General features: G+C 33.9%; 1 protein-coding gene across 1 annotated transcript in view; it reads left to right on the forward strand.

The window, feature by feature from the left end:
- The first annotated feature begins 8,916 nt into the window (after positions 1-8,916).
- The window catches only part of LOC140434371 (homeotic protein antennapedia-like), a 929,636-nt gene continuing 915,643 nt past the window's right edge, over positions 8,917-22,909 (forward strand). The window contains 1 exon segment of the mRNA XM_072522558.1: positions 8,917-9,124. The gene's annotated coding sequence lies outside the window, so the exon portion shown is untranslated.

Here is a 22,909-nt window from a genome sequence, read left to right on the forward strand (position 1 = left end):
TCTTAAACACAGCGCTCATAGTCAAGAATGCACTTTTTGCCTTTCCGATGAGACATTTAATCTCTTGGATATTGTCCCACGACTCAGTAATTATAGTTCCCAAGTAGTTGTATTGTGAAACACGTTCAATTCTCGTTTGGTTCACATACAGATTTGCTCCAGTTATGATTTCCTTGCTGAAGATCATTAGCTTGATTTTGCTGGTGTTTATATCCAGTCCATCTAGAACATATTTTGGCATTTTCACGTACGAAAAAAGAAAAATAACATGAGCAAAATTAACAATATAAGATGTTAACAATTTAAAGCAATTCATTCAATTGGATTTTGTTATATCGGGCAAAATCCAACACGATATAACAAAATCAGAAATCAAGAAGCCCTGAAGAAAATGAAAAATAATCGAACCCCGGGTGAAGACGGAATAGTATCAGAAGCACTAAAAATTGGAGGGGATGTATTACTTGAAAAAATTAAACAACTTTTCAATATCTGCCTTCACAGCGCCAATATTCCAACAGACTGGAACAACGCTACTATGATTCTATTACACAAAGCAGGAGACAAAGCAAATTTAGAGAATTACAGACCGATTAGCCTCCTCAGCCATATATAAGTTGTTTACGCGAATACTAGTTAAGAGAATGGAAAGAAAATTAGAGACTTATCAACCAAGGCAACAGGCAGGATTCCGAAAAAGTTACGGAACAAATGACCATCTACAAAGTATAAAAACCCTAATAGAGAAAGCAGTGGAATACAATAAACCTCTAGTTCCAATATTTATCGATTTTCACAAAGCCTTTGACACAGTTGAGCTAAGCAAAATATTACAGGCGTTTAAAGAATGCAGGCTAGATTATAGATATACTAAATTATTATACAAAATATACCTGCAGGCAACAACCACTGTCAGATTACATACTATCAGAAATCGCATAAAAATAGAACGGGGGGTTAGACAAGGAGACCCAATGTCACCTAAACTTTTTAATACGGTGCTAGAACATGCTTTTAAGAATTTGGATTGGATGACAAAGGGAATAAAAATAGATGGAAAATATCTAAACAACTTACGTTTCGCCGATGATATACTTATAATAGCTGAAGATCTAGGTATGGCAAGAGAGATGGTACAGGAACTCGTTGTGGCTACAGAAAGTGTAGGTTTAAATATAAATATCTCGAAAACAAAAATCATGACCAATTTGGGAAATCAGTATTGGTGGGAAAGAAATAGAACTCGTAGATAAATATAAATACCTGGAACATGAAATTATTATTGGCAGGGATAACCAGACTCATGAACTGAAGAGAAGAATCGGCCTTGGGTGGGCAGCATTTGGAAAACTGAGAGAAACTTTTAAAAGTGAGCTGCCCACATGCCTAAAGAGAAAGGTATTTGATCAGTGCGTCCTCCCAGTCTTGACGTACGGAGCAGAAACACTTACCTTAACAAAAGCAGCAGCTACCAAACTGAGAGTCACGCAGAGAAGAATGGAGCGGTCTATGTTAGAAATAACTCTGCGAGACAGAATAACCAACGAAGACATCAGGAGAAGAACCGGAGTGACTGATATCATCGAGAAGATAGCCAGACTAAAATGGAGATGGGCAGGACACATAGCCAGAATGACAGATGGGCGATGGACAAAGAGATTATTGGAATGGAGGCCAAGGGAAGACAAGAGAAGCGTCGGTTGACCACCTACAAGATGGACTGACGATTTAAGAAGACTCAATAAAAACTGGATGAGAGCGGCGCAAGATAGACTGGGTTGGAAACATGAGGAAGAGGCCTACGTTCAGCAGTGGACTCTTGAGGTTGGATGATGATGATTCAATTGGAAGATAACAATTTTCGTTTTCTACACTGAAGATAAGAACGAAGAATACCCTCACTATTGGTTTATTAAAATTATTGCAACATTTGAAACCAAAGAATTTTAAAAAAATTTGAAATTCTTCGTCACTCTTTTATAAAACTATAAGTATAACTGTATAAATAGCATAGTAATTTTCTATTTTTCTTGTTGCCGAATTTTAGTAATGACCACATTTTATTGAAAATGCTTTTTAAATGTAACAATGCAAAGACGAAGTTGAATAAAGGTTTGAGTTGTGTAATTAATAATGTAATTTTATGCTTTCAATCTCAAAAATGTGTTACTTAAAGTTCGAAAAATTTTTTGATCGTCAGTCTGACAGGTTGTAACCTCTTGAGCGCAATTTAAAAAAATGCGAACTTCTATTTTGAGATAACCTGTATAATATTTATGACTGACTAAAATTTTACAGTGACTAAATTTCTTTAAATTCGTTCAATAGTAAAACAATAATTAGAATAATTTACCATTTGTTAAACGTTAATTATTTTTTTTATATTCTTTAATCTGCCGGTCAGAAGATTTAATTAAATGTATCTATAAACGTCTTGCAAACGAAATTTCGTAAGATCTCAACCCAATTAATCCCAATTCAAAGTTTTCCCAAGCCGCACATCGAAACAAAATCGTCATTACTTTTTTTCTCTCCTAATGAATTTCGTTTCTTACGTAACGACAAAAATAGACAGTCCCCCAATTACTCAAGAAGTAGAATTTCTTCTGCGTCTCTCACAATTCCATTCCCTCGCCTCATAAGCGCTGCGACCTTGAGGCCTACTTAATAAGGTGTTAATGGGCTATTAAAGATTTTTATTACAAGATGCGCTTTTTTGGTGGTAAGTAGGCGTTAAAATGGACTCCGCTCGTCTAGTGCTTTGTAAATTTTGCATTATGATTGTTGGCCAGAGAAAGCGACACATACAAATCTAGCAATTTAACTTTGCCTTATTAATTAATCATGCTGTTCAGTTCGTCGGGCAGGTAGGTGTGGGAACTAATTGGACTTTGTATACTTCATTTAAATTATAAGAACAAAAATGGCGCTTATATAGCCAAATACAAATGTTCTTTTAACTTATTAAGGTATTTTTATATTGCTTTAAATTTAATTCATTTACAACTGTATAAATATTACATATGATCTAGGAAAGCTACTTATTAGCCATCATTATTAAATAAATAGCACATTAAAAATTGCAATAGAAAAACGAGTGCAGAGAAATAGAGAAACTCATAGCTTTGATAGATTTGGAAAAAGCATATGACAGTGTACCGATCTCCCAACTATGGATAGAAATGGGGAACTTGAAAATAAACCCAATTCTTCTCAAACAAAACTTTGCAAGAATTAAAATGGGACAAGAAATCACCTCTCCTTTTCAAACAACAAAGGGACTAAGACAAGACTGCTGTCTGTCACCCACCTTATTTAAAATCTATTTGGACATATCCTTAGTGAAATGTTTAAAAAAAACGTAGAAACATGGGAATAACGGTGGAAGAAAACAAGCTATATACACTTTTCTTTGCGGATGACCAGGTAGTAATTGCCGAAGACAGCTACGATCTTAGCTATATGGTAAGAAAACTGCAAGAAGAATATGAGGTGGCAGGTCTAAACATGAATATGACAAAATGTGAATATCTCTCAGTGGGAACAGATGAAATATGTGACCTAGTCTTGGAAGACGACAAAATCAAAGGCGTGCAATCCTGCAAATATTTGGGGGTCATTTTCAACAAGAGGGGAAATAGCGCAGATGAAATCAGGAAGGGCAGAGCAGCGACCCGTGCCTTAAACTCTCTTCTCTGGCAAAAAACAATTCGACGAGAAACCAAAAACACATTTACGGTAGTATAGTCCAAAGTATTACACTTTACGGTTCGGAAGTATGGGACGTCAACAAAGCTAATAGAAACAAACTTATGACGACAGAAATGGATTATCTGAGACGAAGCTGCGGTAGATCGAAACTGGAGAGAGTTAGAAACGAACAAATAAGAAACGAAATGAAAATGGAGCGAAATATCAATGATGACATAGAAAGAAAACAATTAATCTGGTTCGGACATGTTAAAAGAATACCAGAGTATAGATGGCCTAGAAGAGTACTGGAATGGATCCCTCCTGAAAAAAGAAAGAGAGAACGACCACGGAGAAGTTGGCGCAACGATATTGATGATGCAATGGCGGCAAGAGACTTAGAAGAGGCAACTGCATATGACAGAAAAAGATGGAAATTGGGGGGCGGAGAAGCGGCGACAGCCGTAATAAATCCGTTATTATATATATATTAAATAAATAGTCTGTCACTCATACTAGTGACAGTCTTCTGTTGTTTGTTGTATATAATATGATTCTTTCTACTAAATCATTATACATTTATATAAAGGTTATATGTTAGATTACAATAAATATTTATATTGTTCGACTGTGTTAACATACAGAGGTAATAAAACTGCTACAGGGTAGAATGATATACCAGTATGACTAAAAATTCATTAAGAACCTCAACTTAAATCAAACAGCATCGGTAAAAGTGGAGAATGAAACTACACAAAACTTCCCGATAGACAAAGGCTTAGAGAGTTTTTGTCTCCCCTACTATTCAATCTATACTCTGAAGCAATTTTTTAAAGAGCCTTAAGGGATACCAAGAATGGCATGAAGATTAATGGACAGGTTGTTAATAACCAACGCTATGCCGATGATGCAGTCATAATAGCCACAAAGCACTGCAACGTCTTATCGACAGACTCAATATAGAAAGAGAAAAATTGGGTTTAAAAGTTAACACAGATACAACGAGAATAATGGTGATTAGCAGAATACCGAATCCTGCTTCTCCTGCTCCTCCTCTATTCTTTATCCTTTGTAAGGATGTGGTGACCGTATGGTATTCGACGTATGGTTGCTATTCATTCCTTTCTCCTGGGCGTGGTGTGCTGCCTAGACAGTGAGTAACCGGTAGCGCACTTTATTTGGTCTGACCATCGGAGTCGCGATCTTCCTCGGGTTCTTTTACCTTCTACTTTGCCGTCACTAATATCTCCATACCTTTCTTTCTTCTGGCTGTGTCCAAAATACCTCAATATATTTTGGTTGATGATTGTGGTAAACCTAGTATTGATGTCGAGTTCTGTTAATATTGAGATATTTGTGCGGTGTTTTGTTCAGGGTACGCGTATCATTCTACGATATACCAACATTTCAAAGGCCATTATATGTACGTTATGAGTTGGACTTTTTGATGGTCCAAGTTTCTGCACCATAAGTAGCGATAGGAAAGATAAGCGACCGTACCAAGCGCAGTTTCGTGTTCTTTGTTATGGCCGCATCTTTCCATATTTTAGTAAGTTTGTCCGTTGTTGATCTGGCCATTGTAAGGCGTAGACGTATTTCTTCTTCAATCCATCATTGTTTGTGATAACAGAACCTAAGTAATTAAAACGGCTTACTACTTCATACCCTGCTATCTTTCGTATTTCCGGCTAGTTATTTCTAGTTCGATCAATGATCATCACATTGGTCTCTTTCGAATAAATTTTAAGTCCATATTCACTACTGACAGTATCTAGTCTATTTACAATGTATTCAAGTTCATCTGTTGATGATGCTAGTACTAGTGTCGTCAGCATAGCGGATGTTGCTGATTTTTCGACCCCCGACTGCTATACCTCCTTCTCGTCCATCCAAGACAAGACGCATGTGTTTCCCACATATTTATTGAATAGCGTGGAAGAGATAACACATCCTTGACGAACGTCGGCTTTTAGTTTGAAGATATCAGAGTATGTGTTGTTAACTTTTACATTTGCTGTGTTGTTTACATACTACATATATTAGTCATAGTTATACATACTATTTATCACATTATCAAACATTTTTTGCTGCGCTGTCGACGAAGCGCAAATATCTTTCTGGATTAAATTCTTTAGAGTTTTCTATAATTTGTCTGAGATTAAGAATGTGTTCTCGTGTGCCTCTCTCTTGGTACAAATGTGCCTCGTGTGTGGGACAAATCCACATGGTTCTTAGGAAATGGTGGTAAAAGTATTGATTTTAATTTCTTGTTAATTATAGTAATAAGAACTTAACTTATGTGGTAGATTACGGCTATAGTACGGTAGTTATGGTTACGGTAGGTACGGTAGTTCTTGTAGATGGTTATAAAAGTGAGCTTACATCAATTATCTGGTCATTTTCCTGTGTTTCAGATTTCATTATATTATATAGTTTAAAACTTATTTTAATTCCCGTCTCCTATTTCTTTGAGTGCTTCCGTCTTCCCCTTGAATTTTTCCAGGTTTATAATTTCTTTATTGCGGTTTCGATTCGGTTCGGTTCGGATTTTAAGATATGTGGTTTTTTTCGCCATTTCTCCTGGATTCACGTCTTTATGGTCACTATGAGCATTTAACAATATTATTTCCATATCGTTACTATGTCTTCTAGATTGGTGATAATTGTTCCCAAATTATCTGTAATGATTTGCGTTTGTGGTTTGATCTCTGGTTGTCTTTTACTTTGTCAACCAATTCTCTAGATTCTGACCATCGGCGTGCTCTTCTAGTTGTTTGCATATTTCTTTAATGTGATTATTTTTGTCTTTTCTGTTCGATGATTTTATTCGCCTGTTTACGTCTGCTACCTTTTTTCCAGTTTCTGTTGGATTTAAAGTATTGTTTCTGAATTTTCTTTGTTCTTCTGCGAGGTTCAGTGTTTTCTGCCATTCTGTTATTCTTTTCTTAGATTTACTTTGGGATTTGTAGTATTTATTACGTCTTTGTGTGTTCCCATTTATGATTAGGATCGCCAGTAGTTTTTGGTGTAATTGTCTAGTATCTAGCATGTAGTAATCTAATAATAATGTCTTTGGGTTTATTTGTATTTATCAGGCTAATTGGCTATATATTGGATTCTTCTATTTGTTTCTATTTTATTGCAAAATTCGATATGCAATTCGGCTTATAAAAGCTTATAGTCTTATCTTCAATCAGCTGCTGGTTTTGTCCTTATGTTGATAATTGAACTTTTCCTTCGTTTGCCGCTAAGAATATAAACTATTGGATTTTTATATCTTGGCTTGGACATGAGGGAATCCTTTTTCAGTATCTAAGTTCTGATCCAGAGATGCAGAGATAAGTCAAAATGTATAAATCTGTGCAATCGATTTTGAAAAAGCTTTTGACAAGGTTCTACATAACAAAATGCTAGAGATATTGAAAACAGCTGGATTGGACGATAAAAATTTTAAAAAAATTACAAATCAATGCTAGTCACGAGTGACAAGAATAAAAGTTGAACGAGAGTAGTACTAGAGTACTTACTAGAGAAAGTACTCTTTAATTTGTATTCAGAAGAAATATTTAAGGAAACCCTAATGGAGACAACAGAAGGTATTATTGTTATTGGTGTAATTGTAAAACAATATTAGATATGCCGACGATACCTTAGTGATGACTAGTTACGAAGAAGACCTTCAAAATCTGATAAACAAAATAAAACAAACCTGTGATTAGTATGAATTTAAACTCAACGTTAAAAAAACTAATTATAATGATAGTTAGCAAACAAAACTATATACAGGATGACGGTATAAACGACAAAGATGTCGTACTGAACCCAGCAGATAAACTCGTGTATGTCGGCAGTAATATCAATGTCAGCTGGGATCCAACCGTAAAATGAGGAACGTACTTTGCATTTGCAGTCACGATCTTAGTATTGACATTCGGGTTCGAATCACATATTGCAATGTTTTTCTAGTGCTACTGTATGGAGTCAAAGCGTGGACCTCAAATGAAGCGATGCTTAAACGCTTGGAAGCCTTTGATAAATTCGACTACTACGAATATGCTGGATCGACAGAGTTAGAAATGAGTAGGTCTTTAGACTTCTGAACCAAACAACACAACTGGTCATTATAATAAAGAAACGCAAGCTGGAATACTTCGGTCATATTATAAGATACCCTGAAAAATTTGAACTTTTACATCTGATCATACCGGGAAAGATCCAAGGTAAACGTGGTCCTGTTAGAAGAAGAACATCATGGCTCAAAAATTTGAAACAATGATACGGAAAATCGGCTACATCATTATTAAGAGCATGCTGTCAATAAAGTCACAATAGCGAATGTGATAGCCAATATGATATCTAACGGTCGATAACGGTCATTGAACTAGAAGAAGAAGAATGATTTACTAAAAAACCTCCCTTTGTGCATTCGCCTGTAGGTATGTTGAGTACTGATGAAAATATTATATCGAATGGTTTTCTTTTCACTTAACTTATGAATATACTGTAGAAGGGCCAAATACTGAGTAACACTCATAGCCACCGAAATAAGTATTTTTACAAAAATTTTAATTCTAAGTTTAATTAAACAACTTAATGTAGAAATACATTAAGTTGTTTTTAAACGTAATGTTTTTTTCAAATTTAATTTCAAAGATTCTAGTTGAAAAACATTGCCCTACTTCCCCCCAGTTCTATTTGAGAATATTCTCACACATTAATTACCCAGTGCTGGAAACAAATATTGGTTGAAAACAATTTTTTGTCAAGTATTTCTCCAATAAAAATTTTCCAGGAGAGAATGAAACGAAATGCGGACGCGTAGTCAGTTTATAAGCCACACTAACTTTTTTAAAGTTTGTCTGATTCGACCATGTGATTTTAAGTTGGCGCCGAAACACGCGATTGGGAGTTGACCACAGTCACATGGCCTAGTTACGTCATCGTATCTCAGGCGACGCGTGTCGGAGCGAGAAAGTTAACCTCATAAATCGGGTGCGAACGAGAGAGACGTACATAAAGCATGGTTAGCGGGGAGCGTCAACCATTATCTTGCGTCCCCGTGCGTCTGTTCTACTCCAACTCCGCCGCTTGCTTTACGAGTGCGAGAGAAATGACAAAAACGGTCCGCCCATAAACTGATGCGTGTCCCCTTGCCCCGCACTCGATCGGGCGGAGCACGCCGAGAGCTCGTAAACCATTTCTCTAACACTTAACTCACGTATAGCATAGGACAAGTTTGTGTCCCGCGTCTCTATACCGAACTATCAATGCTATATTACATCTAACCGACAAGATACAAAATACGGTTAGAGACAGTCACGTGTTTGCGAGTTTTAAATGTTTTTCAATTGAGTGACCGATGAACTTCTTGTTCCGGGCTTCTTCCGGGTCCTTTTGTTAGGTTCCGGCGGATCTCAGCGACAATACCAAAAAGGTCAGTGGCTGTTTAATTACTTCCCACTATTACTCTCCTCCCCTACCCGCCAAAATTTATTGCCCAATAAATCTATTAATATCTTGCATATGCAGCATGATTTAACAACTATTTACAAACATATCCACACACGCACACGCCAACAGTTTATTCGTGATTATTTTTATTTGATACAATTTTAACAGGCCAATTATTTTTTGCGTATATTGGTCAAACTGTTTAAAAGCTACAACACAGAATTAGAAACATAACCTCGAGATTTCTTCTATCTTACCACTACTTTTTATGCATTTAATGACAATATATAAGTAGGTAAAATTATTTAGAACAAAAAAACAATTCAATTTTTATCTGTTCAAACATATGACAATTACATACTTATTTTCATCTCTATTTTTATTCCATGTGCCATCATATTTAGAATAAAACGGTTTAAGTTATAGACACTGTATTCTTTTTTAAGGAATAAATACGTACAACTCATTCTATATTCGATTTTACTTATGTATGAAGTAATACTGATATCTTCACTATAGATATGTGTATATTCTCCCCATGCGACACTTAAAATACTCACTTTTTCTTGTTTTAAACAGGTAACATGCAATATGTAGCATCAAAGTCATTCATTTAACTATAGGTAATTGTTCAGTTTCTATTCTTTCATGTCTCGCCGTAATTTAACATGTTTAACGAGGTTAATGACCGATGTAAGGGTAAACTAAATGCAGAATATTGGCAAGTAAACCTTAAACGATTTATTGAGGGCGAAAGTAAGATATTAAATACAGATTTATTAGCTATTATTATCTCGCATCATTTATAGCATCAAATTAGAATTTAATTGATCATTAAATAAAAATTTTGAATAGAGCACAGCTTAAGAATTCATTTTTGTTTAGAGATCTATATCCTTTGAGTTTATTCCATTATCTTAGACGATTAGAATAGTAGGTCTGCTTTTGAAGTAGGTATATAAATTTAATTTATCAAATTAAGAATGTAAAATTTGAGGTGGATTTTCTATCGCCGGTTTCTTTTAGTATTTAACCTCAATTGATTTAAGTCCAGTGTGCATTACACAAACTCTTCTCCTCTTATTCGTCAGTATTACAAGAAATTCTTTATATAAATTTCTGTAGTAGCAAGATGCCTTTGAACTGCTTAACATTCCGTAGCAAGAAAACCTTTCTCAGTATTTAGTAAAACATCAAAAAAATATAAAATACAACTTTCATTACTATAAATTGTGGTTTAATCCCATATCACATAATAAGAAAACAGTTTCAGAGCTTTCCTAACTTCTTGTACTCCTTTTTTTAGATACATTTGATTCCACTACCTTTTGTACTCATTCCATATCTTCTATTTTATCATATGGATGTGTTTATGTATGTTTAGAAAACAAAAATGATAGTTAATTTATATTAATAATAATAAGAGACAAGGTAAATGTATTTTTTATTGCCACTTGAAAGAAACTTATTAAGTTGTTAATGGGGTTAATATTTTTAATTAAAGAATTAAATTTAAGAATTTTTAGGTAAGTATTCATAAGACGTACATTAAGTTTTATATTTAAAAGTATTTAGAATCTGCATCCATCTCTTTGACAACTATGTATTCCTATTTGACATATAAGTAAAATTGTCAAGAATATTCAACTATATCCTTTCCTCAACATTTTACGTATTCGTTTCTTGTGGCAACTTTATTTGCATTAATCTCCTTCACAACTATTTCGATTTCTAATTGACATATAAGATAAACTGTCAAAAATGTTGAACACTGTCCTTATCTCAATATTCCACTTATTCGTTTCTTGTGGCAGTTAGATCGGCGGAGTTTTTATTGCCCTTCTCTTTTCATTTTAGGTCTTACATTTCCCTTATGAACTGCTTATGATAGAAACTATGATTTAATTGCTTTGAAATTTAAATTTTTCTACAACTACTTATAAATCCTTTTCAATGTAAGTCATCAATTGGTTATCTGGTTAGGTTCTCTGCATTGGCCAATTGTCATATAATAAGAATAATATGCGGTATTAATTTGCGCGTACCAAACTCCTAGGATTAAAGTGGGATTTATGGTTATAAAAAGATTAAAAAGAAAAAGCTATAAAATTACTAATTATATAAGTTCTTCTTCCAGTTTTTGATCTTTAATATCAGCAACCAATATTTCAACAATTTGGTAGAATTCAATGATTTGTCCCATTAGTTACAGATTCGCTTTAACATATTGTTTATCTGAGCCTATTTTTTAACAGTTGTCGTAATTGTTCTGGTAATTGTTTTCCTTTATCCTCGAGAAATAAATTTTTGCCCTTGGGAAGGACGATTTTATCAAGTTCAGAAAGATTGTGTTTTATTTATTGGCAGCTTTTTATTTTTGCCCAGTTCTATTCTATTTCTACCTGATTTTGAAGAAAATATAATGTATCATGTATGTCATAATGTCATGTGCCGTTTTTATTCATTATTTTACTGCAGTTACCTTTATAGCTAAACATATAAATAATGCTTGACTTAAACATTCAAAAACATTTTCAATTTGTACATTTAATTGAGTCACTATTACCCATATATGTATTTACATTGTTCATAGCTACACATTAATAAATTTAAACTGAAAACCATGGTGGAATGTATTATGTTCCAATTATCATCCTATTTCCCTAGCTACAAATGTAGGCAGGTGTTACAGAAAATCCTAATACTAACATTAAAATTGAACGTTTAATGCGGTAATAATTTGTAAGTACTATCTGTTTTTAGTTATATATAGATTCCTAAAATACTGCCGATGTTTTGATGTATAAGGGTACCTACAGTTAATACAGCTGATGGATAAAAAGTGGGCGAAACGAATCTTCAGCTGTTCCTATTAAAATACTTTTACGTTTATCTTACTATAATTTGCAATAAGCACTTGTACGTGAACTGTTACTAAGGCTATAAAAATATTGTCTTTCGAAAGCGGGGTAGATATTCTTTCCGTCGGAAAGTGACGAACTGTTTCTGTGTTCAGGTCCATAGTCCGGTCAAATTTATTCAGAAAATTCGGTGTCATTTCTTTTATATAATTAATTATTATACAATTATTAAATAATAGTAAAGTTGGTTGGATTGTATTTGAAATGAAGTTTCACTATGAATGTTACAAAAACCGAATATCTACGAGTGGCACAAAAAAGTATTTTTGGAAGCTGAATACTAAATGTCGATGCGACTAGGAAATATGTATAAAGTAGAATTAAGCGGAATAATCAATGCACAAAATTGCTAAACCTATTGCTGTGCACAAATAAGATAAGAATTAATACAAACTGTTGTATCCTACTTAGTGTTAGAAGAGAACAAAATTAAAGAGGAAAACAGAGGAAATAAAAGCGCTCGAAATGGACTACTTTAGATAATCATTATAAGTTTTAAAAAGGCATAGAATTAGAAATCAGTTAGAGAATCCAAGTACAACAAATGACATGTTTTGAAAGATTTGTAGATTGTAGAAAAGAGGTTCATTTTGGCGTAGTTCCTAGAACTTTACGTACTGCGACCTGAAAGATCTTTTATTATTCCTTAAATCTATGTTAGTACGTTTTGGATGGGCTTTAGCGCGTACTGTTGGGTCTATTTTGGATTGATGCCTTATTTCAAGAGCTACTTAAACCTTTTCCTTGCTGCGTCACAAAACGCGGTCGTCCGCTAGACCTTCTTAAGGTAACTTTTTTTCTAAGTCCATCGCGGTTTTGTTTGCTTCTGGCCAATTCTTGTACCACGACAAGTTTGGGAATTGTTCAGATTTCTCACCACCACTTTTCTAATGTCTTTAATCTTTAAACTGGTATAAATCCATGCCAATAATAATGCTTTTCGCCAATCATTAACGCTTTTTAATATGTGTTATCCATTAATTCCTACATATTATTATTTCAATGGAGTAAGAGGAAATGTTGAAGAAAAACAGGTAATATGCTTAGATAAAAGTAGAAGAGGCATTATTCACTGATCTTCTAGAGCTAGATTAAACAATTACAAAATACAATTCTGATAGAAGATATAAAAATGTTAAAACAACTGTAAAATTAACAGATTAAAGCCCATACAAAAAGCTTTTGAACAATATATACTTCCAGTATATCTTATGAGCCTTAGGGATGAAATGTTGCAAATAAAATATTGACACACTAATTGGAATATCAAGACTCATGAAGATTACGCATTAATTTAAGACAAAGTAAAACAAAAGGATGAAAGTAACGTAGATAAGAATGAATGACATATGAAAAACGAAGATAAGAGTTAAGAAATAAGACCAAGCAAAATACAGACCAATGACTATAAAATTAAAATGTAAGTTAAAGCACGAATGGATTGGAAAATGGAACAGATAAGACATGGAATGGGCAGACACTACTTTGGGCATTATAGCAATACAAGAGAGAAAGAGTAAAACGTCATATAAATGGTATACAGATATTACAAATATGCTAGAATAAGATGATCACATCATTACATAAACACCACATGAAGAGACAATCGAGGACCTACGTCAAGTAGAATAAAACTCAATGTATAGATGGATAAATAAAAAGATGTATATACCGAAACATATGGATAATCAGTCAAATAAATGAAGTAAATAAACGATGAAACGCATTTAAAATAAAATAAATATTAAAAAAACGGTGCTAAAGACCAATTATAAAAACTGACCAACAATAACTGAAAGTGAAGAAGAAGAAAGAAGGGCTAGATACTAATAATAACGAAGAATTGTACAAATAATTATATAAAAATTTTTGTTGTTAAAACCAGCCTAGAACCAGAGATTAATTCAACTTTCATAGGATTAACATAGCGTTGATATCTAAATGTTCAGTATGTAGTACTTATGGCAAAATTCCTGTTCATCTTCCTTCACTACCAACCAGTACTAAAAGCGTTGTGCAATGTTTTTAACATAAATATATTTGCAAAGAAAAAAGTGTTTCTAAATTAAAGATTTTACAAGGAGTAATTGTACGAACAGTATTGAAAAATCCGTTCTTCCGAAGAAAATACTGTTCTTCCTCTTTATAAGCAATTTTGCTTGTTTATTAGCGGATTGACACCTCTATTGAAGATAGTCACTCCATCTTTTGCGCGATCGTCCGATACTTCTTCTACCTATTGGCAGAATGGAGAATGGTATGTCCATTCTGCTTATGTGGTTACTCCATTTTTTTCTGTTTAGTGTCAATTTGTTTATACACTACGTTACATTTTCTTCTAATGTCTTGACTTCTCTTTCAATCTCTTAAAGTATTTTCTGTAAATCTTCTCAGTACTCTGATCTGGTCTGTTGTATTCAGTAGTGTTTGTTTTGTAACTGTGTCGGATCTTGTTTCTAATGTAATGTCATTTTTACTCTTACACTGGCTGTATGACTTCTTGACTTATTCTCAGTGTTAATATGTCAGTTTCTCCATATCGTGTTATTAAGGCCTGTCAGTCTATTTGCTTTTTGTATGTGATCTCTCACTTCTTTGTCCAGGTTTCCATAGCTTATACAGTGTAATTCCAAGGTATTTTATTTCCATTACTTGTTCAATACAAACGCCATCGATTTCTATTTTACATCTCATTGGTCTTTGCTGATTCCTATTGTTTTTGTTTTCTGTGTTAAGATGTCATAAGTGGACTGGTCTTTGCAGACTATTTTCATATTGGGCTATCAGTATTGCGTCGTCTGCATAATAGAGTATGTTTACTTCTTTGTTTCCTATTTTGTATCATCTTCCTTTGTTAACACCTTTTGTGATTTTATCCGTGATTAAATTGAAGTGCTCAATGATTCCCTTTGTCTTATTTCGCTGTCTATGTCTATAGGTTCTGTAAGCTGTTCATCTGTTCTGACTAACATTTTGTTATGATAGTTACTTTTAATATTTTTTATAATATCTAGAGGAACTTTTCTATTATACAGAAGATGGGTTATATGTCTTAGTCTTTTTCTGTCAAATGCTTTCTTCAAGTTAATCAGACTCAGAAGTGATGGTCTATTACGTGTTCACTCTAGTGCTTTTTTAGTAATTTGCTTTATGATGAATATTGCATCTGTACACGATCTTCCACTACAAAAACCCTGTTGTTCATCTGCTAAACTTATCCTCTGATATATTAGCACTTGTAAAATTATAGTTTTAAGTTTTAGCGTAGTATTTAAGTTTATTCCTCTGTAATTTTCTGGCTGTTTTTTATCTCCTTTTTTGAAGTTTAGTTCAATTTGAATTAGTTAGCTAGTTGAAGATGAAGTTGGTTTGAATATCAATTTTGGAAAGACACAATACAGAACAAATCTGGTACCAAGCGAAAATCCAAAAGTGCACTGCAACGAAATAGGATCAGTTCATAAATGTAAATTCTAAGCTCATGAAATCCAATTTGTTAGAGACAACCAAACTGCTGAACTGCAAAGAAGAATTACTTTAGCATGGGTAGCATATCATCGTGGAAGTGCATCAGACATCTTTAAGAGCAACATGCCAAATTATTAAAAAAAAAAGAAGACGTTTGACCAATGTGTGCTTTCAGTCATGACTTTTTTCGGGCGCCGAAACACTTTCTTTAATGAAACTCAAAGGATAAATGAAGGTTTCAAATGAAACTCAAACTAACCCAAAGAAGAATGCAACGCTCGCTACTTGGACTGACTCTCAGAGACGGAAATAAGAAGATGGACAGGCGTCACAGATGTCATAGAGCGTTTAGCATGGCTGAAATGAAACTGGGCATCGAATGGGCATGGAGTGAAACTGGGTAACTGGGCAAGAATGACCGAAAAAATTAGGTGGTAGACACAAAAAATTACAGTGTGGAGACCACGAGCAGACATAAGAAGCAGAAGTAGACCACCTACACGATGGACAGACAACGCGACGTCAAAAGAATCGCTGGCTGCAGGAAGCTCAAGACCGACAGAACTGGAAGAAATAAGGGAAGACCTGTGTTCAACTTTGGACGCAGAACCATTCTTACTCAGTCTTTGATGTTCTCCACTTTGCCTCTCTATCGTATTTCTGTACTTCTAGCTCTGTCCCATAGTGTCTTACCATCAGTGTTTCTGGGGTTTTCGTCTCTGCAGTTTCTAGCATTATTTTTGTTCTCTCTATGTTGGGTCGTATTTCTGTTTGCTCTACTCACTTGATTTTACACTTCTGTTTTGAGCTTTCCGTAGGTAGACAGTGTGATGGTCAGATATTTAAACTCCATCGCTTGTATTATAAGGCGAATCTATGGAGCGGTAAATGAAAATGGTGTCTGGATAAGACGATACAACTTCGAACTCTATAGAATAGACCAGGAACCAGATATCGTAAAACACATTAAGATAGGACGTCTGAGGTGAGTAGGCCATGTAATGCGGATGGAGCAAACCGACCCAGCTAGAAAAACACTCCTTGATAGACTTAGTGGTCAAAGAAGAAGAGGAAGACCCAGAACAAGATTCCTAGATAACATAGATCAAGATATGAGAAATATGGAAATACATGCTTAGCTGAGGAAGGCGATGGATAGAGACGACTGGAAAAAAATTCTTGGGGAGGCTAGGACCCACACAGGGTTGTCAAATGGTGCTTGTATTATATGTTCCTCCATCTCCAATCTAGATCTTAGTAGATTTCCTATTAGTCACATGTATTTTGTCTTTTTTTGGTGAAATTATCATGTTAAATTCCCTGACGTTTATATTAAATTTAGTGAGTCATACGTTGTAAATAATCTTCACCTAGAGATAGTAGTGTTGCGTTGTCTGCATAGTAGATTATTTACACTTGTTTTTCTACCATTTGTAGCTTTTTTTAGTTCTCACTTTATTATTTCATCCACTATCAGGTTAAACAATACATTGAAGGTTCAGAGAATACACTTGCCTTATCTCATTATAGTATATATTTTCGATCGTTTTGATTATTCCTAGAGGTATATCTCTTGCGTACAACAAGTGAATAAAGTCCTTTAATTTGACCCTATTAAATGCCTTCTTCAGGTCCACAAAACATAACTATGCTGGTTTGTTGTATTTTTAGTGATTTTTCTTGCACTTTACTCAATATAAATATAGCGTCGGTGCATTATCTTTCCTGTCTAAAACCTTGTTTTTCTTCTGCTGGTGTTATAATTTCATTCAGTTTATTTATTATCAGTTTGGTTGTTATTTTTAGTGTTGTGTTTAATAAATTAATTCCTCTGTAGTTTTCCGGGTGTCGATTTGTCTCCCTCTGTGAAGAGAAGTATTAGGAAACTTGATCTTCATTCTTGTTATAATCTGTTTTGTTCTTTTATTTTTTGGATCAGTTTTATTAGTTGCTTGGTAAGATATGTAACTCCGTACTTTAGGAGTTCGTTCAGTATTCTATCCTTTACTGGCGATTTTCTATTTTTTTATTTCCCTAATGCTTGCTTTACCCCTCTCTACTCAATCTTTATCTTTTAATTTGTCGTCACATCTGGTGTTGATGGTTCATTATCGTCACCTTTAGCAAACAAGATATCATTTTTTTTGTCGCCTTCTCCTATATTTTGTTTTTTCTTGCTACTTACTTTCATAAGCAGCATATTAGATTATATTATTGGATTGCAATCTCACTATTATTGCAGCTATTGCAACCATTAAATTTACTTTTGGCAAACTGGCTTAATTGCCCATCTAGCCAGTAGCAAATGTGTAATAGCGTTCACCTGACTTCACTGATTACTTTTCGCACCTAGTGGTCATTCAAGGTGACTCACAGATAGAAAGGGAAAACAACCGAAAGTATAGGTAAAATATTTGACGATTGACGATTCAACAGAGTTAAGGAGGTTAACGCCTACATTAAATTTTAACTTTATTATAACTTACTTTATAATGGTAGCAAATGAATTAAATTGAAAGTGGGTATAAGTTTTGCAATAATAGACTTATATTCCTGTCTTTGTATTTCAAATTTACTACAAGCATCAAAACTGTGATCCAAGTCGCAAACCACATTGCAGGTTTCACAAGTTCGGTGTTGACTACACCAATTAGTGTGAAGTCTAGTATGTTCGAATGACAGCTTAAAAATACGGACGTGTACAAACTCATCACTTTATAACCCCCCATAAAATTATTAGACCCTCCGATATATAGCAAACTGATCACCAGCATCCTTTGGAGATAGGTAAACTCATTACCAACATCTTTACCCCACGGCGCTGGTTTCTAATGCCAAAGATTGCCTATTATCTGTTACATTTCTTGATTACGTGGTAATCCATTAAATTTAGAAAAAGTTTTAAGAAAATTGCTTTCAAATTTAACTGATATATTTATTTATATCGGGTGTCTCCCGGTGAGTGGCCCTATAGAGAGAAACATTTTATTTTCGCATGGTTTTAGGTAGCTATCAATAGAATTTAGCGGAATTCCCTAATAACAAGTCAATGCATTGAATTTGCATTTAATACCGGACTTAAATTATTCTTTTAAATTATCAACCCTTAGCGGTTTGCAAACATTTTTGGTCTGTACCTGCCACGGAGTGCAGGTAGGACAGTGATCAGTTTGCAAATCTCTTCGAGTATATCTTAAAATTCCTGGTTTAATCGCGGTGATGACTTTGTACTATCTACGACGGCATTTATGCTAATTGGTGATGAGTTTACGTGTACCCAAAAATACAAATGATCACAATATCTTTTCTTGTAAAATCATAATCTTGGTGCCAAAAAAACTATCGAATTACTTGGATGTAATATTACATTTACTTATATCATATTTACTTTTTCTTATATTACATTTATTTATATCGTATTTACTGTGCCATATTTTGATGTAAATAATACAAGCAGTACGTAAAGGTCATGGTTACAGAATGGGGAACAAAGAAATCGAAATATTATGTTATGCAGATGACGCCGCATTAATCGTCGAGACAGAAGACGAGCTCCAAATATTAACACACATCTTCAATACAACAGCCAAATACTACAATACGATAATATCAGCAGAAAAAACCAAATATACGACAACATCCAAATACTCACTTCGATATAAAATCGAAATTGATGGGAAAATAATAAAGCAGGAAGCAAGGTTTAGATATCTGGGAATAGATATAACTAGTTACGGAGATGTTGAAGAAGAAGTACGACCACAAAGCCTTAAAGCAAGTAAAGCGACGGGATCTCTTAATGACACAATCTGGAAGAACAAACACCTAAGACAATGTCTTGTTTTAACACAAATACAAGAATCTATAAAGCAGCAATTAGACCTATATTAACATACACGGCGGAGACAAGACCTGACACATCTAAAATGAGACGACTACTAGAAACAACAGAGATGAAATACTCCGACGAATATCAGAGAAAAGTCTGTTAAATAGGGAGAGAAGCGAAAACACAAGAAGAGCATGTAATATAAAAGACATAAATGGAGGGGCGACAAAACGGAAACAGGAGTGGAACGAATACATTCGTAGAATGGCAGAGGATAGGATAGTACGAATAGAATGAGATAAGTCACCAAATGGACGAAAAAGTATTGGCAGACCAAGAAAAAGATGGTGCGATAATTAATACAATTTAGGAGGCTAATACTGAAGAAGAAACAGGCTACATACAAGAAGAAGAAGAAGATTTATATCTCAAGTCATATTGTTGTACATTTTTTACACATGCCACTCAATTTGATCTATATTGTCTTCAGAATAATTGTCACCGAACACCAATTTGTCATCAGCATATCTTAAGTAATTTACATAGGTACTCCCAATAAATAACTAGTTAGTTTATTGTGAGCTTTTAAGTTTTTCAATAAATCCTTGAATCCCTCCAGAATGTACACCACAGCCTTGAAGGTCGTTCAAAATTAATCTTTTTGATAAGGTTCACATATCATACCAAAATTTGTTATTTGCATAAATATTTAATAGGTTTTTAGCGAATAGATTATTATAATAATTTCTCATTTCTCAAATAAAGGTAATAATTTTGCCGAACCACTAATAACCATTACACAAACTATTGATATACTTTATCAGCTGTAAAACCATCAATTTTGCATAGCTTTAACTTCCTACTTAAAAAATATACCTAAATTTTTGCACAAAACAAATTCCTAACCTTGCAAATCACCTAACGGAACAAAATGTTTGTATAAAAATATGAATCTCGGTACATTTTTTAACAAGGTCAGCAGACCTGCTCTTTATTGTTGTTTTCCTAGAAGCTTTTTTACCCTCTGTAATTGCATGTTTTTATGTACTCATTTTTGACCTAGAAAAAAGCGATTGTTAGGACGAACTTTATTACTAAAAGTAAAATTTATTACTTTAGGCCGTCGGTTACAAGATTCCTTTTTAAAATTTGGAACTTTTTAAATTAGCGAGTTTAAAAATTAACTGTCGTAAGCATAGTTCAGGCCATCATTTAAAACATAAATATTTTATTTCTCCACAAACATGATACAACATAACAAAAATTAACAATTGAACATTATATTTATGTTCATATTACATAGCTAATTACAGCAAAAATCTACATAGATATTTGTTCTATAATAAAAGTCTGTCTTTTATGAAAATATTACCACTTCTTCTTCTTGTAGTTCCTTCTCCTATTGGAGGTTGGCTATCATCATAGCTATCCGTACCTTATTGGCGGTTGCTCTGAAAAGATCTACTGAGCTGCAACTATACCACTCTCTTAGGTTTCTTACCCAGGAAATTCTTCGTCTTCCTATGGATCTTTTACCCTTGATTTTACCTTGCATTATGAGCCTTAATATCTCATATTTCGCACCTCTGGTAATGTGGCCTAAATATTCCAGCTTTCTTGTTTTGATGTGCTTTATGACCTCGCAATCCTTTTGAAGCGTTCTTAACACTTCTGCATTTGTAACTCATTGGGTCCACGGTATTTTCAAAACCCTTCTATAGCTCTATATAATCCACTTTTAGTGTCCAGCTTTCCATTCCATACAACAAAGTCGAGAACACGTAGCATCTTAAGGCTCTTATCCTCAGCTCCAGAGGAAGGTCTCGATTAACAAACATTGTTTTCATTTTTAATAATGCTTATCTTACAATTTCAATGCGTGTCCTTATTTCTCTACCTTGATCATTGTTTTCATTTACCCAGGTTCTCAGATATTTGTAGTTATTCACTATTTCTAAGTACTTGTTTTCTCTCGATATCTAACCATCCTCCTGTATGTTGCTTAGAAATAATCATGCACTTGGATTTCTTAATGTTCATTTGTAGTCCATATTTTATACTGACTTAATGTAATCTATTTACTAAGCATTACAGTGCTTCTAGAATGTCAGCAAAAACAGCAGTGTCGTCTGCGAATCTTGTGTTGTACAAGATTTTTCCATTTATTGATATACCCTGTTGTTCCTCTGATATTGCTTCCTTAAAAATAGCTTCGCTGTACAGATTGAATAACAATGGGGACAGCACGCAACTCTGTCTAACACCTCTTTTGATTTCTATAGTTTCTGAATCGACATTTTCGATTCTAACCTTTGCTTTTTGATTCCAGTACAGATTGACAATAGCCCGTATATCTCGACTATCCAAATTCTTTTCTTTTAGCAGTTTTACGAGTTTCTGATGTCGTACTATATCAAAAGCCTTTTGATAATCTATAAAGCAGTCATAGAGATACTGGTTCATATCTAGTCGTCTTTGCTCGAGAACGTTAAAAGCAAACAGAGCCTCTCTCGTTCCCAGTCCTCCTCTGAATCAAAACTGGGTGTCATCTATATCTTCTTCTATTTTTGTGTAAAGTCTTCCATGGATTAGTACTTGAGAAATATCTTAAGTATGTGGCTTATTAAGGAAATTGTTTGGTACTGGGAGCATTCTGTTACGTGTACTGACTTTGGTTACAAACGTGGACTGCAACCAATCTTCGGGTATTACTCCTGTTGTATATACTTTGTGAAACAGAGCTATAATAAAACTATATGCAGTGTTTCTTCGTTAATGCATTTTAATGCAAGAAAAATACTGCATTATTTGGAACACATTTTACCATTTGTTAACCAACAAATGTCGTAAATAAATGTTTAAATGAACTTAAATTACTGTGAGGAGTTTTTCATATTTGTTAAAGTGTAATTCCTCGTGTATTATTTAATATTCCGTCGATAAACGTCAAAGATTTCTGGCAGATAAGATCTGGTATCGTGTCATCATTCTACTTCGACATAAACTCTTTACGTTCTAAAACTGTTGTACAAAATTGAGCAACAAATTGTCTGTAAAAATGAGTGAATGTAATCTTTTTAAAATGTCACGGCTGTACGACTAGACTACTTGTTTAGTAAAAATGTCATAGATGTGTACCTGTAGACCCGATAATAAAACTGACGCCACATAATATTCACAAGGATATCAGAAAGTTTTGTCGAGCTTATCGTGCATCCTACATTATTGTTACCGTGTTTTTTATCTTTTAAAATTTACTTTAAAAGAATCATTTTTTTTTTCAAAATCGGGCACATTAAATCAAATGTTTTTTAAATTTGTATGTTGAGAACAAGATGAAAATAGAAATGTCAAATATTAGAGTGTTTAGAATTAATTTTTTTGTTATTGTCATAAAAATATAATTCCACCAGAAAATAGTTTATTATTTTAGTAATATCTTAAAATATTCCACACATCATTCCATAGTATTTATGTTCTTAATTAGTAGCTCATCACTTAGGTTCTCTAATTCTTGCAATTTACAGACAAAATGGATTTTACATTTTTC

Source organism: Diabrotica undecimpunctata, chromosome 2 (genome assembly GCF_040954645.1).
Source record: "Diabrotica undecimpunctata isolate CICGRU chromosome 2, icDiaUnde3, whole genome shotgun sequence".
Classification (NCBI taxonomy): domain Eukaryota; kingdom Metazoa; phylum Arthropoda; class Insecta; order Coleoptera; family Chrysomelidae; genus Diabrotica; species Diabrotica undecimpunctata.